Source organism: Cyprinodon variegatus, unplaced genomic scaffold (assembly GCF_000732505.1).
Source record: "Cyprinodon variegatus isolate N-32 unplaced genomic scaffold, C_variegatus-1.0 Scaffold635, whole genome shotgun sequence".
In the NCBI taxonomy this organism is placed as follows: Eukaryota; Metazoa; Chordata; class Actinopteri; order Cyprinodontiformes; family Cyprinodontidae; genus Cyprinodon; species Cyprinodon variegatus.
The window spans coordinates 178,753-196,337 of record NW_015151088.1 but is presented as its reverse complement, the minus strand read 5'-3'; positions in this window follow the sequence as shown (position 1 = coordinate 196,337).

The window sequence follows — 17,585 nt, the reverse complement described above, 5'->3', positions numbered from 1 at the left end:
AAACTGTTGCCTGAATCCTGTGTCATGATGGGTTCACAGAAGAGACCCAGTTATGCAGAACACCACGGAGACGGAAACAGGAGTAAAAGTTTAACAATGTTTATTGTTCATAAGCACATGGAATATTGTCTGGAACTGGTTCAGGCCTGGGGACTGGTTCACTGGAGTCTGTGTAGATAACAGAGCAGTTAGCTTGGAGAGCAGTTGGGCTAGGGTTTGTGATGTTCAGATTAATACCTTGAGGGTTCCGGTTTGAGTTCAGAGAGAGGAGCTGTTGGGTCCAGAGAAGGTTTGTTTCAGCAGAGTCCAATAACTGCTTCAGCGTCTTACTTCTGAAGAGGGCGCAGACCTTGGCTTTGGGTTTCCAGCTCTTAATCCAGAGCTGCGTGGGAAATCCAGAGAAGAGTCTTCGGGTTTGGCTCAGAGGGCAGGCTCAGCAGTCTAAGCTCATCCAGAGCTCACAGAGAAAAACTGGTTTCCTGGAAACAGAGACACAAAGGGCTAGAATCCTAGCAGGACTCAGAGGGCAATAAAAGATTTCTCAGAAGGCTCTTTGGCTCAGGTGCTAACCAACTAGATTCAACACTGCGGCGTCGAGGCAAGGTCTGAAGACAGCTTTTATACTGTGGATCCTCTGATGATGAAACGAGCCACAGGTGCGTCGAAGGCTTGGCTCAGGAGGATCCACGGTGGACTCTGCTGGAGGAAGGTGGTACTTCTCCAGCTCCCAACATCCTGCCTGCTAACTACCTTTGAGCTGTCTTCTGACCCCGGATCGGATATCCCTTCGGTGCCTCTTCGGACTTCTGATCTTCTGGTGTACAAACCCTCTCCTACTAAGACTCTGGTTCTGGATTCTCCTTACAGTTACTTCGGCCCTTCCGCATCTGCTGGCTTCAGCTCATCAGCCTGATCAACTTCTTTCCTGGAACTCAGGGGGCAGCTCCCTCTGCATGCTGTAGAGAAATAATCCATCTGGATTCAACTCCTTCCTCTGGGCTCAGACTAAACTCAAAACCAGAGGATCCAGTGAACCAGTGAAAGCATGCTCAAAGGGAAATATCCCCGGAGTCTTGAGATTTTAAAGATGACCCCGTTTAAACCCGGATAAAATCAAACTCAAAATTTCCACCAAACAATTTACTTAGGTTTTTTTCTGCTCTATATTTGGTGTATTTTTGAAAACAAAGCTATGTTTAATTGCATATTACAAATAAAATTTAATATAGCAGCTTTGTAAATGATCAGACCATTTAATGCAACTTTTTACAAGTATACATTACTTCTAAAAAAAATGTAAACTGAAACAAACATTTTGCAAAGAAGAGAAACAAGTGGAACCAAATTTACCTTTGTTAGATTAATAAAGTCAATTAATCAATCCATGTAATCAATTGTTGTAAGTCAATCCATGTTTCTATAGAAAAGAAAAATAATAACAGGAGAACATCGGGTGAAATGTATCATCTCTGCTCTTCATCAACAGGAATCTTTGTCAAACTCAATATAAATTTATTCCTAGTTCTAGCATTAGTGAAGTCAACACCAAGCTGTCTGCAAAAGAAAATTGGTTAAAGATAAATGTACTTACTCTCTGGGGAAAGTTCAACATTCAACAAGAAAAAGCACTTCAGCAATTTTAAGCATAATCAACCTGACCCCATGTGTATCCGTCTGCAGGCTAGAGATTTGGCATTTATTTAGCAGTTCCAATTTAACTCAGCTGCTTTTTTTGTTCTTTTTGTTTTTGTTTTCTTAGACGAGTCCTATCTGTTGTCATTTTATATCTTAACTCAAACATAATAACTTTATCTGGTCTCGAGAAAATCAGAGCAGCAAACATAAACTGTGGGCTTATGCATAAAACAGAGTGCAGCTTACATACTAAAGGTTAGCAAGTAATTTATAAAAAAATGCAGAACAAAGGATAAAAAAGGGAAAAAAAACTATGTAAAACATTTTCTGTGCATCTTTTTCTCATACATCCTGATTTGCATGAAATTCTCAACACCTTGTTTATCATAAAATCATGATCACACCTGCCAATCTGGACCCATTTTATTTTCAGTCAGAATGAAAGTGCTTTTTACATCTGTTTTATGCATTTCAGTGCACATACTCATGCTCAGCTTTATCTACACATATAAAAACGGGGGATTTACAGTTCACATCAGTCCATTTCAAAAACATCAGGTTCTATACTTTTTTTTATAGATTACTTTAAGCCTTCCTGTGTATACATACCGACTTATGAGTAAAACATTATACTCTAAGTTTTTCATGCATACGCATGGCTTTAGATGAGCTTTTGGAGTCTATCATTTTGACATCCTTGTCTATACGGTAGGCGACTGTTCATAATCAGAAACACCACAAAACAATTGTTCTTCTTTTTTTTAATCAAAAATATATTTTTATTACACCACTATATAAATGTATCTTCTGAACCAGGTAAGACAGAGTAGTTCCAGAATAGGAATTTTGCAAACTGTGCAACTTAAATGGTCGCTGGTAAACTCTGTAAAGTAAGCCGTTGTTTTCAGGAAGACTTTTCTCTACAGTACTGCCAAAACAACATTTGTTTCTTATGTTTTTGCAAAATTCACTTATACTGAGCCCAAATATTTTACAGTGTGGTAAAACATGCAGATAATCATTAGAATTTTTACCTGTATAGTCCACACTTTTGGGTTACAGCAGGCAAGTGAATTACAGAATGTGATCATTGACAGACTGACAAACAGTTTGAGCGGATTAAAATACAATCTATACAAGGGCTTATGTAAACAAATGAGTCTTTGATTAAAATGCATATGTTGAAAAATTAACTAAACTATAAAGCAAATATACTTGTATGCTGCATTGCTAACCAAAACAACCAACATGAGATCTTTTTCCACTGTCTTACCAAAAATAATCTTACTACATACGCACTTTTACAAAGGTTTTTGTCCATTTAATCTTTTTGCCCAAAATGTGGTGAGATCCAGTTACAGTATGGAAATTATGATATTACTTTACTTATTGAATTGCTTACAGATAACAATATTTCTGTTTGAGTATGTCCTGAAATAAATCTGCAGGGAGTGATGTGAACCAGGGGGATTCTCACAGCTAATTGCAGCCAAGTCTTGACTAAATTATGAAAATAAATTAAAGTAACTGGGTTAGAAAATAATAACTTAACTCACATACGTACTAAGTTTCTAAAGAAATTACAGAAATTGCACAACTATACTTTACTTTTAATAATGCCTTCAATGCAGCTTTTAAAGTGGGAAATGATCACAACTGCATGTTTTTTTTCATGACCAAAAAGGCTCTTCAACTTTCAATACGCTCATGCTAAAAAAAAAAACCAAAACAAAAATCAGCTATAGAATACACAAACATTTAGACAATCATACAAAAATACACATAAAATAAACATTATAATTGGCACAGAAGGAAAGAAAAACTTTATAACTTGTTTTGTACGCCAATGCACAATGGCTGCACTCCTTTCTACCAAATAACCAATGAAGTATTTATTCATCTCAGCCTTTTCAGACTTTCATATTGATTTTATATAAAAATGCACTCAGCTGGAAAAGAAGTTCTCGTCGATTGCCTTACACACCTTATCAGCTTATTATTATAATAAAAAGAAACTGTAGTGGAGGCATGAAGCCTTTTTATGCACATTTTCGTCCTTCAGGCTATGCTTCAGAAAATCCAATATGACATAAAATAATGACGCTAAAGTGCAAAGTCTCAGTTTTGAAATCAGTGAGCGGGGTCTTTTCTATTTCCACTTAGTCTACAGCAGCACTATAAATAGAAGATTAAAAAAATCCCTTTATTGCTCCACAATGGGGAAATTATGAGGTACAATAACACATCACTAATCATACCAGGCAAATTTTCCCTATTAGACATAGTTGTAAGTTATAAGATTACATAGCAGTTATTTTTACACATTAATTTTCCCAAAATCACCATTTCAAAAAATGCTGACATCCCTAAAGCTTGATGTCAGAGAACTGTAGGGTAGAGTGAATACATGTGGTCACCTGGTCAGCTTATTTAAAGAGTTTTTTTTTTTTTTTTTTTTACTTTTTTACCAGGGGTGCCAATAGATACAGTACATAGGATGCTACTTATAATTTTCTAATATTGTTTTTTAACAATCTTTATTTCTTGGAAGCCAACTTTACAGCAAATCTTTTTCTTATGATGCCAAGTGATTCATTGATATTCATCTCAAAGTTTAAGTTTTTAAACTACTTAATGTGTTATGCAAAAAAATAAAGAAGAAAAAGCATGCACACAGCAGGAAAACCTCATCAGTACAAAGATTCTTGGTTGACACTTTGACATGATCCAATTTTTTTCATGTGTTCACTGTTATAAAAAAAAACATTGTTTGAATTTTAATTAAGCAAAAAAAGCAATGCCATCCTTAACCTGCATCAATAATAAATCAAGTATAAATAGTAATTTAATAGTAATTTGAAAATCAATTATTATAATAATTCATTAATTATAGAAAATTTCTCAAGATGTTTTATAATTTTTAATAATTCCAAGACAATCTGAAATTTAAAAGAGAAAATCTGGCATCCTCAAAATGTTAATCCACTGAGGATTTTAAATCCTTGGTGGGGACAAAAAAGTATTTAGTCAGCCACCAATAGTGCAAGTTCTCCCACTTAAAAAGATGAGAGAGGCCGGTAATTTTCATCATAGATATACCTCAACTATGAGAGACAAAATGAGAAAAAAAAATCCAGGAAATCACATAGTCTGATTTTTAAAGAATTTATTTGCAAAATATGGTGGAAAATAAGTATTTGGTCAGTTACAAACAAGCAAGATTTTTGGCTCTCACAGACCTGTAACTTCTTCTGTAAGAGGCTCCTCTGTCCTCCACTTGTTACCTTCATTAATGGCACCTGTTTGAACCCGTTATCAGTATAAAAGACACCTGTCCACAACCTCAAACAGTCACACTCTAAACTCCACCATGGCCAAAACTAGAGAGCTGTCAAAGGACACCTGAAACAAAATCATAGACCTGCACCAGGCTGGGAAGTCTGAATCTGCAATAGGTAAACAGCTTGGTGTGAAGAAATCAACTGTGGGATCAATTATTAGAAAATGGAAAACATACAAGACCACTGACAATCTTCCTCGATCTGGGGCTCCACGCAAGATCTCACCCCGTGGGGTCAAAATGATCACAAGAACGGTGAGTAAAAATCCCAGAACCACACGGGGGGACCTAGTGAATGACCTGCAGAAAACTGGGACCAAAGTAACAAAGGCTACCATCAGTAACACACTACGCCGCCAGGGACTCAAATCCTGCAGTGCCAGACGTGTCCCCCTGCTTAAGCCAGTACATGTCAAGGCCCATCTCAAGTTTGCTAGAGAGCATTTGGATGATCCAGACGATGACTGGGAGAATATCATATGGTCAGATGAAACCAAAATAGAACTTTTTGGTAAAAACTCTACTCGTCGTGTTTGGAGGAGAGAGAATGCTGAGTTGCATCCAAAGAACACCATACCTACAGTGGAGCATGGGGGTGGAAACATCATGCTTTGGGGCTGTTTTTCTGCTAAGGGACCAGGACGACTGATCCGTGTGAAGGAAAGAATGAATGGGGCCATGTAACGTCAAATTTTGAGTGAAAACCTCCTTCCATCAGCAAGGGCATTGAAGATGAAACGTGGCTGGGTCTTTCAGCATGACAGTGATCCCAAACACACCGCCCGGGTAACGAAGGAGTGGCTTCGTAAGAAGCATTTCAAGGTCCTGGAGTGGCCTAGCCAGTCTCCAGATCTCAACCCCATAGAAAATCTTTGGAGGGAGTTGAAAGTCCGTGTTGCCCAGCGACAGCCCCAGAACATCACTGCTCTAGAGGAGACCTGCATGGAGGAATGGGTCAAAATACCAGCAACAGTGTGTGAAAACCTTGTGAAGACTTACAGAAAACGTTTGATCTCTGTCATTGCCAACAAAGGGCATATAACAAAGTATTGAGATGAACTTTTGTTATTGACCAAATACTTATTTTCCACCATATTTTGCAAATAAATTCTTTAAAAATCAGACAATGTGATTTTCTGGATTTTTTTTCTCATTTTGTCTCTCATAGTTGAGGTATATCTATGATGAAAATTATCTGCCTCTCTCATCTTTTTAAGTGGGAGAACTTGCACTATTGGTGGCTGACTAAATACTTTTTTGTCCCACTGTATATATCATTAAGACTGGGGATTTTTCTGTTAAACTTATCCAGCTTTAGGCGTGGTGGAAACCCAAAATTCTCTGTAATTACAGTATGAGAAATACCCAAGACACAACTCATTTTCTTCCTAATCCTATGTAATATGTTGGGGTAACCCATTTTTCATTTACTTCTGTATAGATTGCCTCATAGATCATACAGTTACACTTTCACTCTGTTATTAAATCTTTTTATCCTCTGTAGTTTCTAACAATAACAACAGATGTATGGCTAGCTGCCAGCATTTAATGCACTGAATAAGCAGCAGTAGGAAGACAAACTCCTCCTAACCTCACATGCAGGCAGTAAGTCTTTTTCTTTTAGTGCTTAAACTACATTTATGATTGATGTTTTCTAAATTGCACAAATAAAAACAATTTTACTTTTTTTTAGCTATGTTATGTTTTTTTTTATATTAACCCTTATATTGAGATGAGTAAAAATGACTTGTGTGATAGTAATTTTTATGTGAATAATTTATATCACATTTTAGGATATTATGTTATATATATATGTACAACATGATAGAAGCAATTTTACTTTTACCATTTTTAAACAATGTAAGACATCAAGTCAGTCTTGTAACTTTCTCATTAAGGCCAAAATACACTGAACATGATTTAGTGTCGTGTTCAGTGTTCATGTTCAGCATATGATAGTATATGAAATCAAAGCAATTTCATCTCGTTGAAATGCATGGGGCTAGTCAGACTGTACATAATGCTGTGATAGTGTGCCTGTGTGGTTCCAATCTCAGGTAGACCCTTCAGCACTACCTTCCAGCCATACTCAGCTTCCTTTATTCTACCTGCTGAGAAGTCATTAACAGTAGGTGGAGTGGATTGTGCCTTAAACCGGGAATACACCGTACAATTTTCTCCAATCGTGGCACGCAGCTGCAGCTCACTCTGTACAATAAAACCGCAGGCTTTAAAAGTTTACAACTCACAATGTATGTTCTCACACAGTGCAACCCCATTGCTTTTGCTTGAATTTGGCAAACTACACATTTTTGTGTTCCACAAAGCTTCTTGGAGAATGGGCAGATGGGACACAAACTGAACTTTTTTCTTAAACATAACAGAAGGAAAAGTGAAACATATGGTTGCCGTGAAAGAATAGTGTCCCTACTGTGAAACATGGAGGAGGCTCTGTTATGCTCTGAGATTGTTTTGCTTCATCTAGCACTTTGAGATTTTTTTTAAATGTAAAGTGCAATACAAATAAAATGTATTATTATTATTATTATTATTATTATTATTATTATTATTATTATTATTATTATTATTATTATTATTATTATTATATTATTATTATTATTATTATTATTATTATTATCTGACACAGGGTGTCTTGAATCTCCAGCTCATATTCTGCACAGATGTTTCTGTACACTATACTGTACAAGCCACTTCGTTATGACGTTCCATGTATTCTTTTCCTGTCAGTATATTACACCCTGCTGTGAGATGGTTTATGGTCTTTTCATACCCTCCTCCTGGGATATCGCCTGGTATGGTAGATCTGGGCCTCTATTGCTCTGGTGCTTAAGGCCTACTCCTATGCTGCTATGATCAGTGCTTCTGTGCTTTACTTCAGCCCGGCGCTCTCTAGCCATTGTTTGGAGGCACTAACCATTGGGGGCTCTGATGGTCACTAAGCATATGCCTCCTTCTTTGGGCTTAGTGTATATGGAACTCGAATTAAGTCACCTAAATGCACCACTGAGCTTTATCACAGATACTTCCTCCCAGCAGCTGTAAGACTTTATAACCACCACTATTCCCAGTAACCTAAATAGGTTGTTATGTTCATCCTGATTTCGCACAGTTTCTATCTTATTCATTTAAATAACATGTTGCTGTCATTTTGCACATCTCTGATGTTGCGGCTATTTTTCAAATATCCATTACTGTAAAAATGTCCATAGCTGTATATTGGTTATTTATTCTCCAGGTGCACAGTTTTATATTGTTAAAACACTTAACAGTATAGTATTTCATTTTTTTATTTTTTAAATCTTCACTATTATGTTATTCTCATACACTTTTCTAAGGTCCACATTTGTGTGACCATTTTTTCTACAATCTGTTTGCTACTTTAAACACCAGATTTTCCCCATTCTGGGACAATAAAGGGATTTTCTATTCTATTCTATTCTATTCTATTCTATTCTATTCTATTCTATTCTATTCTATTCTGAACAGAAATAAAAATCGAAGATTCCAGTTTAATTCCACTGGAAATTAATGCTGGTCATTACTAAATAATAATAAAAAAAAAACTTAATCAATGCATTGTGATCCCTATATTCATCGAAGGGTTAATAGAAACTTTTAATCAAATTGAAGTGTTAAAAAGTATGCTTCTTTCAGTTTCAGTTCTATAAAATGCAGGGGCTGAGAGAGTATTTTATGACAATGAAGAATTTAATTTTTTATGAAAATAAACTTTATTTAGGCCATCTTAATGTAACAGAAACAAATGTTACTTCTATTAAGGTATAAGAAACTGAATACTTTTTTATCTTAACCAACTTCTTTCTCAAAAAGTTAGCAAATTCATGTGTATATACTTTATTTTTGGACAATTTTACTACTTTTCTTTCTGTGACTTGGACAGCTAATTCATCAAAACTATGTTGCCTTCAGCACAGAGGTACACAGAGAGCTAAATACTGTCAGAGTCATCCAAAAAACTGTCTACATGTCACTGTCTTTTTGATGAATGAGCCGATTGGGTGTTTGCATTTTTCTTTTTTTACCTGCTTAAGATCTATGTTTACCAGCTTGAAAAGTTCCAGACTTTCTCTGTCCTGTTTTGCAACTCTTTCTTTCTATCAGACAGGATTTTTATTTATCAGTTTCACTTGGTTTCCCAGAATTAGATTTGCTCTGGACTGAGATCCCTTGGAACAGAGGTCAACAAAGAGCTTGACAGCCTTTCTAATCAACAGTGCCAACCTTTCACATCAGCAGCATCAGACACTTTCACTTTTTATCTACCATGTATAAGAAACAAATGAGCTATCCAAAAAGCAACAAAAGGATATTTGCAGATAAAAGGTGCACTCAGTAACCTTTTCTTGGTGATTAAAAATATGAGACTTTGGGGAGACACACACTGGCATCAAAGTGAGAAGATAAGATTTATCTCTTGGTATTTTATCACAATGAGAAGTCTTTGACTTCACATATTTAATTGTATGGCACTAAAGGTACGTTTTTTCCTTTATGTAATACATTTTCAGATTTTTCCATCCTTAACAACTTCCAGTTATTAAGGATATGGAGTTCAGTATTAACCTTTATTGTACTCTTGGGTTTTCTTCACTGCCATCGTAAGGACTTAAAAAGTTTTAGCTAAGATAATGTTAAGACGGAGAACTGTGGTTCTGTCATAATAATTGAGGTAGTGGCGGCTGCTGGAGTTTATTCCAGGGGAAGCTATAAATTCAAAACAGACATATACCAAAAACCAATTAAACGTATATAAGTTATCCCACCAGTATATTTATATGAATGCCGACAACAAAAAACATTATTAAAACACTTTATAAAAACAAAACATAATTTAATGTACAGGTTTACTTTTTGTACATAAATCTTGCCCTTCTGAGGCTTTCTGAAGGCAAGACCTGTGTTTTGCAAGGTCCAATATGGTGTAACAAACCCCCCCAAAAAATGTACCAGTTTAATAATGGAGAAGCTATTAGTCAGCTTTATTTTTTTTTATATATATAAGAAATGTTTATTTTCTGAGAATGTGTTTATTTAAGAGCAACTATGCAAATTTAAAAACATCTAGAAAAAGTACACTATATTATATTATTTTCCATGTGAATCCCAGATTGTTCTTTCTTCTTTGCCTTTTATAAAAAGTGCTGTAAATCAGTCCTACTTGTCTTTACCTATGCTGGTTCAGATACCGACCCTTGAAAAAGTAGGCAGGCATTCAAGGCAAGTTGTAGCTAAACCAGGTCCAGGAAAAAGACAGTGTGTACCATCTCCATCTGTCTTTTGGACTGCTGATTAATTTTGATGTCCGGCTAATCAGGTCCAAACAGTTTTACCTTCAGCTTCTCTTGGTTAGTTTGCTTGGCTACCGTGACTTGGCCTGTCAATCACTTGCACTACAACTATGACAAGAGTTCCTGTCACCTAAGGGCGTAGCTTTGGAGCGCCCAGAACTCTCCTATACTGATGTATTGCAAAGGAGCTATTGCACATGTACAACTTTTAATAAGATTCAATAGGCAAATATTTTTGCACCGAGGTCGGACACTTGTCATTAAAGATTAAATATTTATCATTTACATCTAAAAATATATATCAACATGTTTCATATTTACTTAATTTAATTTTTTTGATGTCTTAATAAAGGTCATTGGGCTGGTGTTGCGGCGCCCTCTATTGGCCAGCTGCCACTAATTCAAGGTTGGCAATATGTTGACCAGTTACCTTGCAGGAAGTAGGTTTTGGGTTTAAATCTCAGCCACAGTTTTTTCTGCAAGAGGTTTGCATGTTTTTCCATCCATACAGTACATTAGTATGGATGGAGAAAAGTAATGTCTTATTTTTAGCATGCTTTGTTGTCTGTCCTGAGTGTCTGTGTTGGTCTGCAATGGACTAGGAAAAATGCTGTTTTTCCAGTCTTTTTAAACTTGGCATCTTTTGTGATTACACTCTGTAACCCTGTATTTTTTTGTTACCTAACTGTTGTTTGATGCCTCCGCTGCGTTGACCACCATTATTTTAAAATTGGCATCATGACTCCACCTCAAATTTCTGCAAACTTGTTGTTCCATTTGAAGCATCCTTGCCACTTCATCTCTGTTGTGATAGAAAGATGACCCCAGCCACAGTGCGGTTGTGTCTGCTGTTGTGTTTGTGTAGCAACTCCAGACAACTGTCAGCCTGTATAATTGGTTAGACCCCAATTATAAGACGCCCTGAGTGTCTGTGTTGGTCTGCAATGGACTAGTCATGTTTCTAAACTGCAAACTACCTCTTGCCAACTGAACTCTCAAATAATCTTTTCCCCCATTACTGCCATTTAGTATAAGTTGTTTTGTAGCTTTCTTCTTTAAGTAGTTGACAAAAGCTGAACTTTACTCGGCTACATTTGAAATCAAATTTAAAGTTACATTTACATCAATTGGGCTGATAATCTAGTCCCAAAAAACAGAGGCACATCAGTAGGCCTCTAGCTGCAGCAGCATTAGCCTTTCTCCTACTTATATGTAAAGCATATCTAAGTTATTATGAGTGTAAACGTCGTTTGCACTGCTTTTAAAAGCTCAACACCGAACCTGGCAAGCGGACGTAAATAAGACAAAGGTTTAGCTTAGTGTAAATTATTTTTATTATTCTTATTTTCCTGGATAGTGTTGCATTACATATCAATTTTTTGCTTTATTGTTTTTTTTTTTGTTTTTTTTAGAAAACCATATCGACCATAACAAAGTATAAAATTAATTCAGTATCTGGTTTGTGTGTGAGACCATGACCATGTAAATATTCTAAATATCTTTACAAAAAAATGTTAATAATAGTTTTATCTAGTACCTAGGTTTCTAATGAAGAGGGAATTGACAATTGATTGACAATTAGGAGGACCACTTGTTTAGATGATTCACCCAGAAATAAAAGATCGCCCTCTATACCTTTAAGTGTGAATAGAAAATATGTCATCTTTCTTTGCAGTGTTTCACAGATATTTTCAACTTTTATCAAATAGTTCTTAGTTACACTGCCTCTTAAACATTAACCCCTAAAGCAAAAGAGTATTTTCAAGCTTTTAACCAAATTCTATAACCAGCTTCATTCTAATGATTCCACATCTCACCTCATTTTGTTAAAGCAATTTATTATTTTAGCATGCAAAGGTCTGGTTTCACTGTGAACTTTTACTCCAATTAAATGTGAAAGCTGGAGGAACTTTGAAGTTGCATATCTGTTTTTAAAAGCAGCAAATATTGAATAATAACATAACACCATTTGGTCCATATGTAATTCTATGTTGCGTGCAGCAAAATATATGTTGTATATTCTATTTGTGTAGCCTCACCTTGCAATTGCTTGGAAGGATAGTCAGACGTTGTCTCAATGGGATTAATTACACGCTAGAAAACCAAGCAATTGAAAGAAAAAGTGTCAGTCTGCCTTTTCCTCTTTAAAGCTGCTTTTATCCTCATTGTTAAAACAGCAAAGGGCAAAATTATGTTATTATTTGCATTATGTTGCTCTTAGATGAGACATGTTCATATCTACTGAGGTGTGTAAGAAGAAGTGCTTTTGTAAGAATAGCAGACAAGGAGACCATGGAGAGGACAATAATGCATTACTCATTTTTGAAGAGTTTAATATTCCACACTTTACAAATACATCAGATTTGCTATGCTTCTGCTGTCCTTTTCTGCCCAAGGCGATCTGTTGGTCACAAATTCTCACTTGATGACACTTCCTCATTGCAAGTCATGGAAACAGTATGAGGTAGCAAACTTTTTCTTGATTGTGCACATCCTTTCAGAAAAGTGGAGAGGGTCTAGAGTCTGATTGAAAGGTCCACACACAAATTTATCTTCAACTACTTTGAATGGTTATACTGTTTATCTAACACACTAATTCATTTTAATTGTGCCCATTCTCCGCAGTAATTTATGGTATCATAATTGCTTAGGGTGACTCAGTTTTTGTAGCGTATTTGACATCAGATTGAGGTATATTAGAATAGATGGAGATAGCCTTTTATAATAAGTATAACAAGCATTTATATCATTTGCATAATAAGCTTTTTATGGTTGATTGTAGATTTCAGAAGAAATATGTCAGAGGCTATTACATTAATGGTGTTCACCTGGACAGCAAACTCCGCTGGAGACATACTATCTCATACTGTAGAAGTCTTTTATAAAAAGGGACAGAGCAGACTACTTCTTGAGGAAGCTTCGGTCCTCCAATCTGTAGAAGAAAGTGTGATCTCTTCCGCCAGAATCTGAAAAAGCTTATAAAGAAGGCCGACTCTGGTCTAGGAACTTTTTGATACATCTAGAGATGATTTATTAAACAAGAATTCTTCATAAAATATAGAACATTATGAACAATCTTTACCATCTTCTTCAGTAAGACACTCCTCCAGATCTGGTGCATGACAGACCACGTAAGAATCCTTCCTGCCTACAGCTATCAACATCTAGAAAAACTTAATGAAAAAAGCATATGAATAACTAGAACATTTTATTTTAGGTTTGTAATATATCAGTTGCTTCTTAATGTATTTTTTTATTTGAATAGCAGGGGTGTGAGTTAACTGCTTAGAGATGTCTTAAACGCTTAAAAAAAATATCCCCTACCACATGAATTAAAAGAAAACTAGCAGTCTGAAGCATTTTTTTAAGATGGTACCTTTAGCATGGTTGACAGTCTGTCCATCCATCCATCCATCCATCCATCCATCCATCCATCCATCCATCCATCCATCCATCCATCCATCCATCCATCCATCCNCATCCATCCATCCATCCATCCATCCATCCATCCATCCATCCATCCATCCATCCATCCATCCATCCATCCATCCATCCATCCATCCATCCATCCATTAAATCAATTCAAATAACAAAAAGACAAAGGAATCTATTTGAGTCTTATGTTGTTTTAGACTGACGAAAATAGTATAAAACGTATCCGTAGTCAGGCTGATCTCATTCTAAGGCCATTTTGGTATTTTTCACAAAAGACAAATAATTAAGCAGCATGTCTCAAGATAATTTGGAATGGATGTATTAGCAAAGTATCCTCAAGGTCAGAGCCTAAACTGCTCAGATAAACCAAAAAAATCAAAAGCCACATCTCTAGTTCTACTGTTGTCATTTAACCAGTGGTGTCAAAAGTACATACACCTGTCACTTACAGTAAGTAAAAGTATAGACAGTTCAGTTTAAAAACACTCTGGCTTTAAAAACTAGATCTAAAGTAATATCTCAAGCATCAATTCTGCATTTTACATAAATATTCCTGCTGCACACGCCTTTTCTTTTTGAGGACTGGATCTCTAAGGACTTAGCATCTCCAAAGCCCTCAGGACTCCTTGTTAATTCTAGGATAACAGAACTCGTTCCTTCACCAATCTCCAGAGCTTTCTGTTTGCTGAAATAAACTGGCAATATGTTACAGACAGAGACTGCAATCTGGTGCCACTGGTTATGAGTGTGATTAAGAGTAGCGATAAATAGAAATGTGCACCAGGCCAATGTCTAATTACATTCTAAGAGTAAAACCAAACTGCTTTGTGTGGGCTTGATCAAGTGAGAGTGTGTCGAGAATGAAGCCAGATGCAATTTCTCCCTGAGCAGTAAGCTTAGCTAACGTGCAAATATGCTGACAACCTTCCATATAAATGGGTCTTTTCTAGTATTGTGGGGACTGGACGGCAAGTTGAAAACAATGGAATATTTTTAGCAGCACAGCAGGTTTAATTGGTTACATGTTAATTGTTCAGGACTTAATAAAATACTGTCTTAGCAGAGAGAAAAATAAGTGCTGCATAAAACAAACAAGATTAATTTTCGTATAGACAAAACGTTGGAACATTTATCATTTTTAATCTAGAAAATTTTTTTTATTCCAATCTTGAGTGGTGTGACATACATGATGCCATGACATGCTGAAATTTAGACTATAATGAAATCAACATTTAACTTCAAACCTTGCCTCACTCATTATCATTGTTCAGACTTTTTCCTAATAATAGAACTACTTGATAAAAATAAACCTGAACTAATTCTCAGAATATTTACTTGCAGTTCAAGAGTTTTTTTTTAAGACTTTTAGATGAGAGGATGTTTTAAAAAGATTAATTAGTCTGCAGGGGAAGGTAACAGTGATGTTTGAATTAATACACATACATTTTAAGGTTTTTATCTCTTGGTTTGTGATCTTTAGCATTATAGCAATTTTAGTGTAACCAATGGATTTACACTTGAAATTCAACATAACAGTTATATTTTGCAGAAAGTTTTTTTTCTTCTCTTATTTAACCTAAGGATAGTATTTAATGTTTTTATCACAAATTGACTACAATGTTGCCATTAACTTCATAATGGCAGGTCAGGTTTTTATTTTACTTATTAAAGCTGTTTATGATGCTAATATCTCTGAATTCAATTCAAATGGTAGTTCATCTGAGAAAGCACCTCTAAAATATTTTTATGATATCAAATGTTCCAGTCTTTGTCCACAAATCATGACAGAAAGAATATTTTAGCACAAAGATTGATGTTTAAAAATGAATTGTAGGGGAACTGCCAAGGACCAGCTAAGGGCCTATCAAGGAAAGTGGGGACATTTTACTGTATATTGCAACTTGCCAGTGTTTGTGTGAATGGGTGAATGATTGAATGTAGTGTAAAATGCAATGGTCAAGTCTCCTGACTTGAAAAACTGTTATGTAAGTACAGGCCATTTACCATTTACCATTTGTATGTGTTTGTGTGTTGTTGAATATGGATGATGGAGGAAGTTCATGGGGGTGCACGCATGCTTAACAGATGTTTTAATCTAGAGTATTCATACTCTGTACTGCTTAAATTATGCAACCCTCTCGGAATATAAAACTAAAAAACAATACGAAAAAAAGGCTTTTTGTGCCAATGTGAATTCTATGTGCTATTGAGGTACTTTTTCCATTTACTTTTGAGGACATTTGGGCCTATTTTAAACCAATAGAATTATTCCTGGGAGTGATTTAAAGAAATCCCATACATGTCATGTTGGAGTATTTAAACATTCGACTCTAATACATAAACCATTGCAAAGTAGCCTGGTTTAAATAAATAATAATATTTAGAGAACAGTTTACTGTAAATGATAAATAAGTGATAAGGATAAGCAAATCCTTAAGGAATTCTAAGGACATTCATTCACCATGGGTTATTTAAAAGTAGAACCTCACTGAAATTACATTTCCAAGAATTCTGGGCTATCTTTATATTATTTATTTAACCAGTTTTGTAAATCTAGAGCATACATATTATTTCGATCTTTGAATAATAGCTTAAGCACAGTTATAATTTAAACCCTTCCATTGTAGCTCTGGGTCTTAGTCTTCCTGGAAAAAAAAAAGTCTTCTAACTTAGTGTTAGGTATTTTCCTACTGCTTAGAATTTACTAACAGATTTGCCCTGAATTTACTCTATATACCTTTCTATCTACTTTGAAAAGCCTCCCTATTCCTGCAGTTTCTCATGTTCTCAAATACACGTCCAAAGCCTTTATGCAACAGCTGTATTAAACATAAATTAAAATTAAACACAGATATACATGCAACAATTTGAATTTTACACACTATTTGTAAAAAAAATTAAAAAAAAAGTTAAAAAAGCATTTATATGTTGTGAACTATTTTGGCTGATCTCTCAATCATGATAAAAGAATGAATTTTATTTGCAAGGTTGTAAACTGTGTAAGAGTTCAGAGGGGGTAAAAAAAAAGTTTTGCACAGGCTACATTAAAAATATGAATTAATATTTATTTTCTTTAGGGGGGCATAGACACATATTTAAAGTCTAAAAAGTCTCTGTGGCAGTAACCATGTGGTCGTATACAAATGTCTTCAGAATTGAATAAACGCACCATCTTATTTTATGGTATTTTATAAGATATAGATTTTCATCTTGCTCTGTTTGTTCTTAAACAAAAGGCTTTGAGTTTATTTACCATAACAAAACCACATGAATCCCATAGATATGATACAGTAGGTCTGACAGACATAAGTCCTACACACCACCCCTCTGAAACCGATCCGTACCGAGTTTGGACCGAGCTCAGATCCTACAACCTAGCTGAGCTTGGTTCTTATGACCATTTAAACTTCACTCTAGCACGGTTTCTTGCCTCCTATCGGCGACCCACAATACTACAGCTTTCAAAGCAGGGTTTAAAAAACAAAAATTGCAGCACCCATAACATTCAGGAACTTATGTGCCTGGATAGTGTCCTCCGCCAGAATTTCAATGAGAGCCTTGGTCTCAGCATCATTCAACATCACACTATGCTACTTTGATGCCATTTATTGTTAATAGGCTGAGAAGAAGTCTGTGTTGTGAACAGGTGAAGAAATCTTTGAATTGCAAAGAGATCTGCTATATAAGCGGCATTTACACTACCCTTTTGAAATTGTGCCAAGAACAATCCAAACACGTTAACCGAGATAACTGTTGGGTGTAAATGGAACACAACTGAACTGCACCATGCCAGACACAACTGAACCACGCTAAGTCTAGTACTAGTTCAAGAGTAGGGCTTGAAA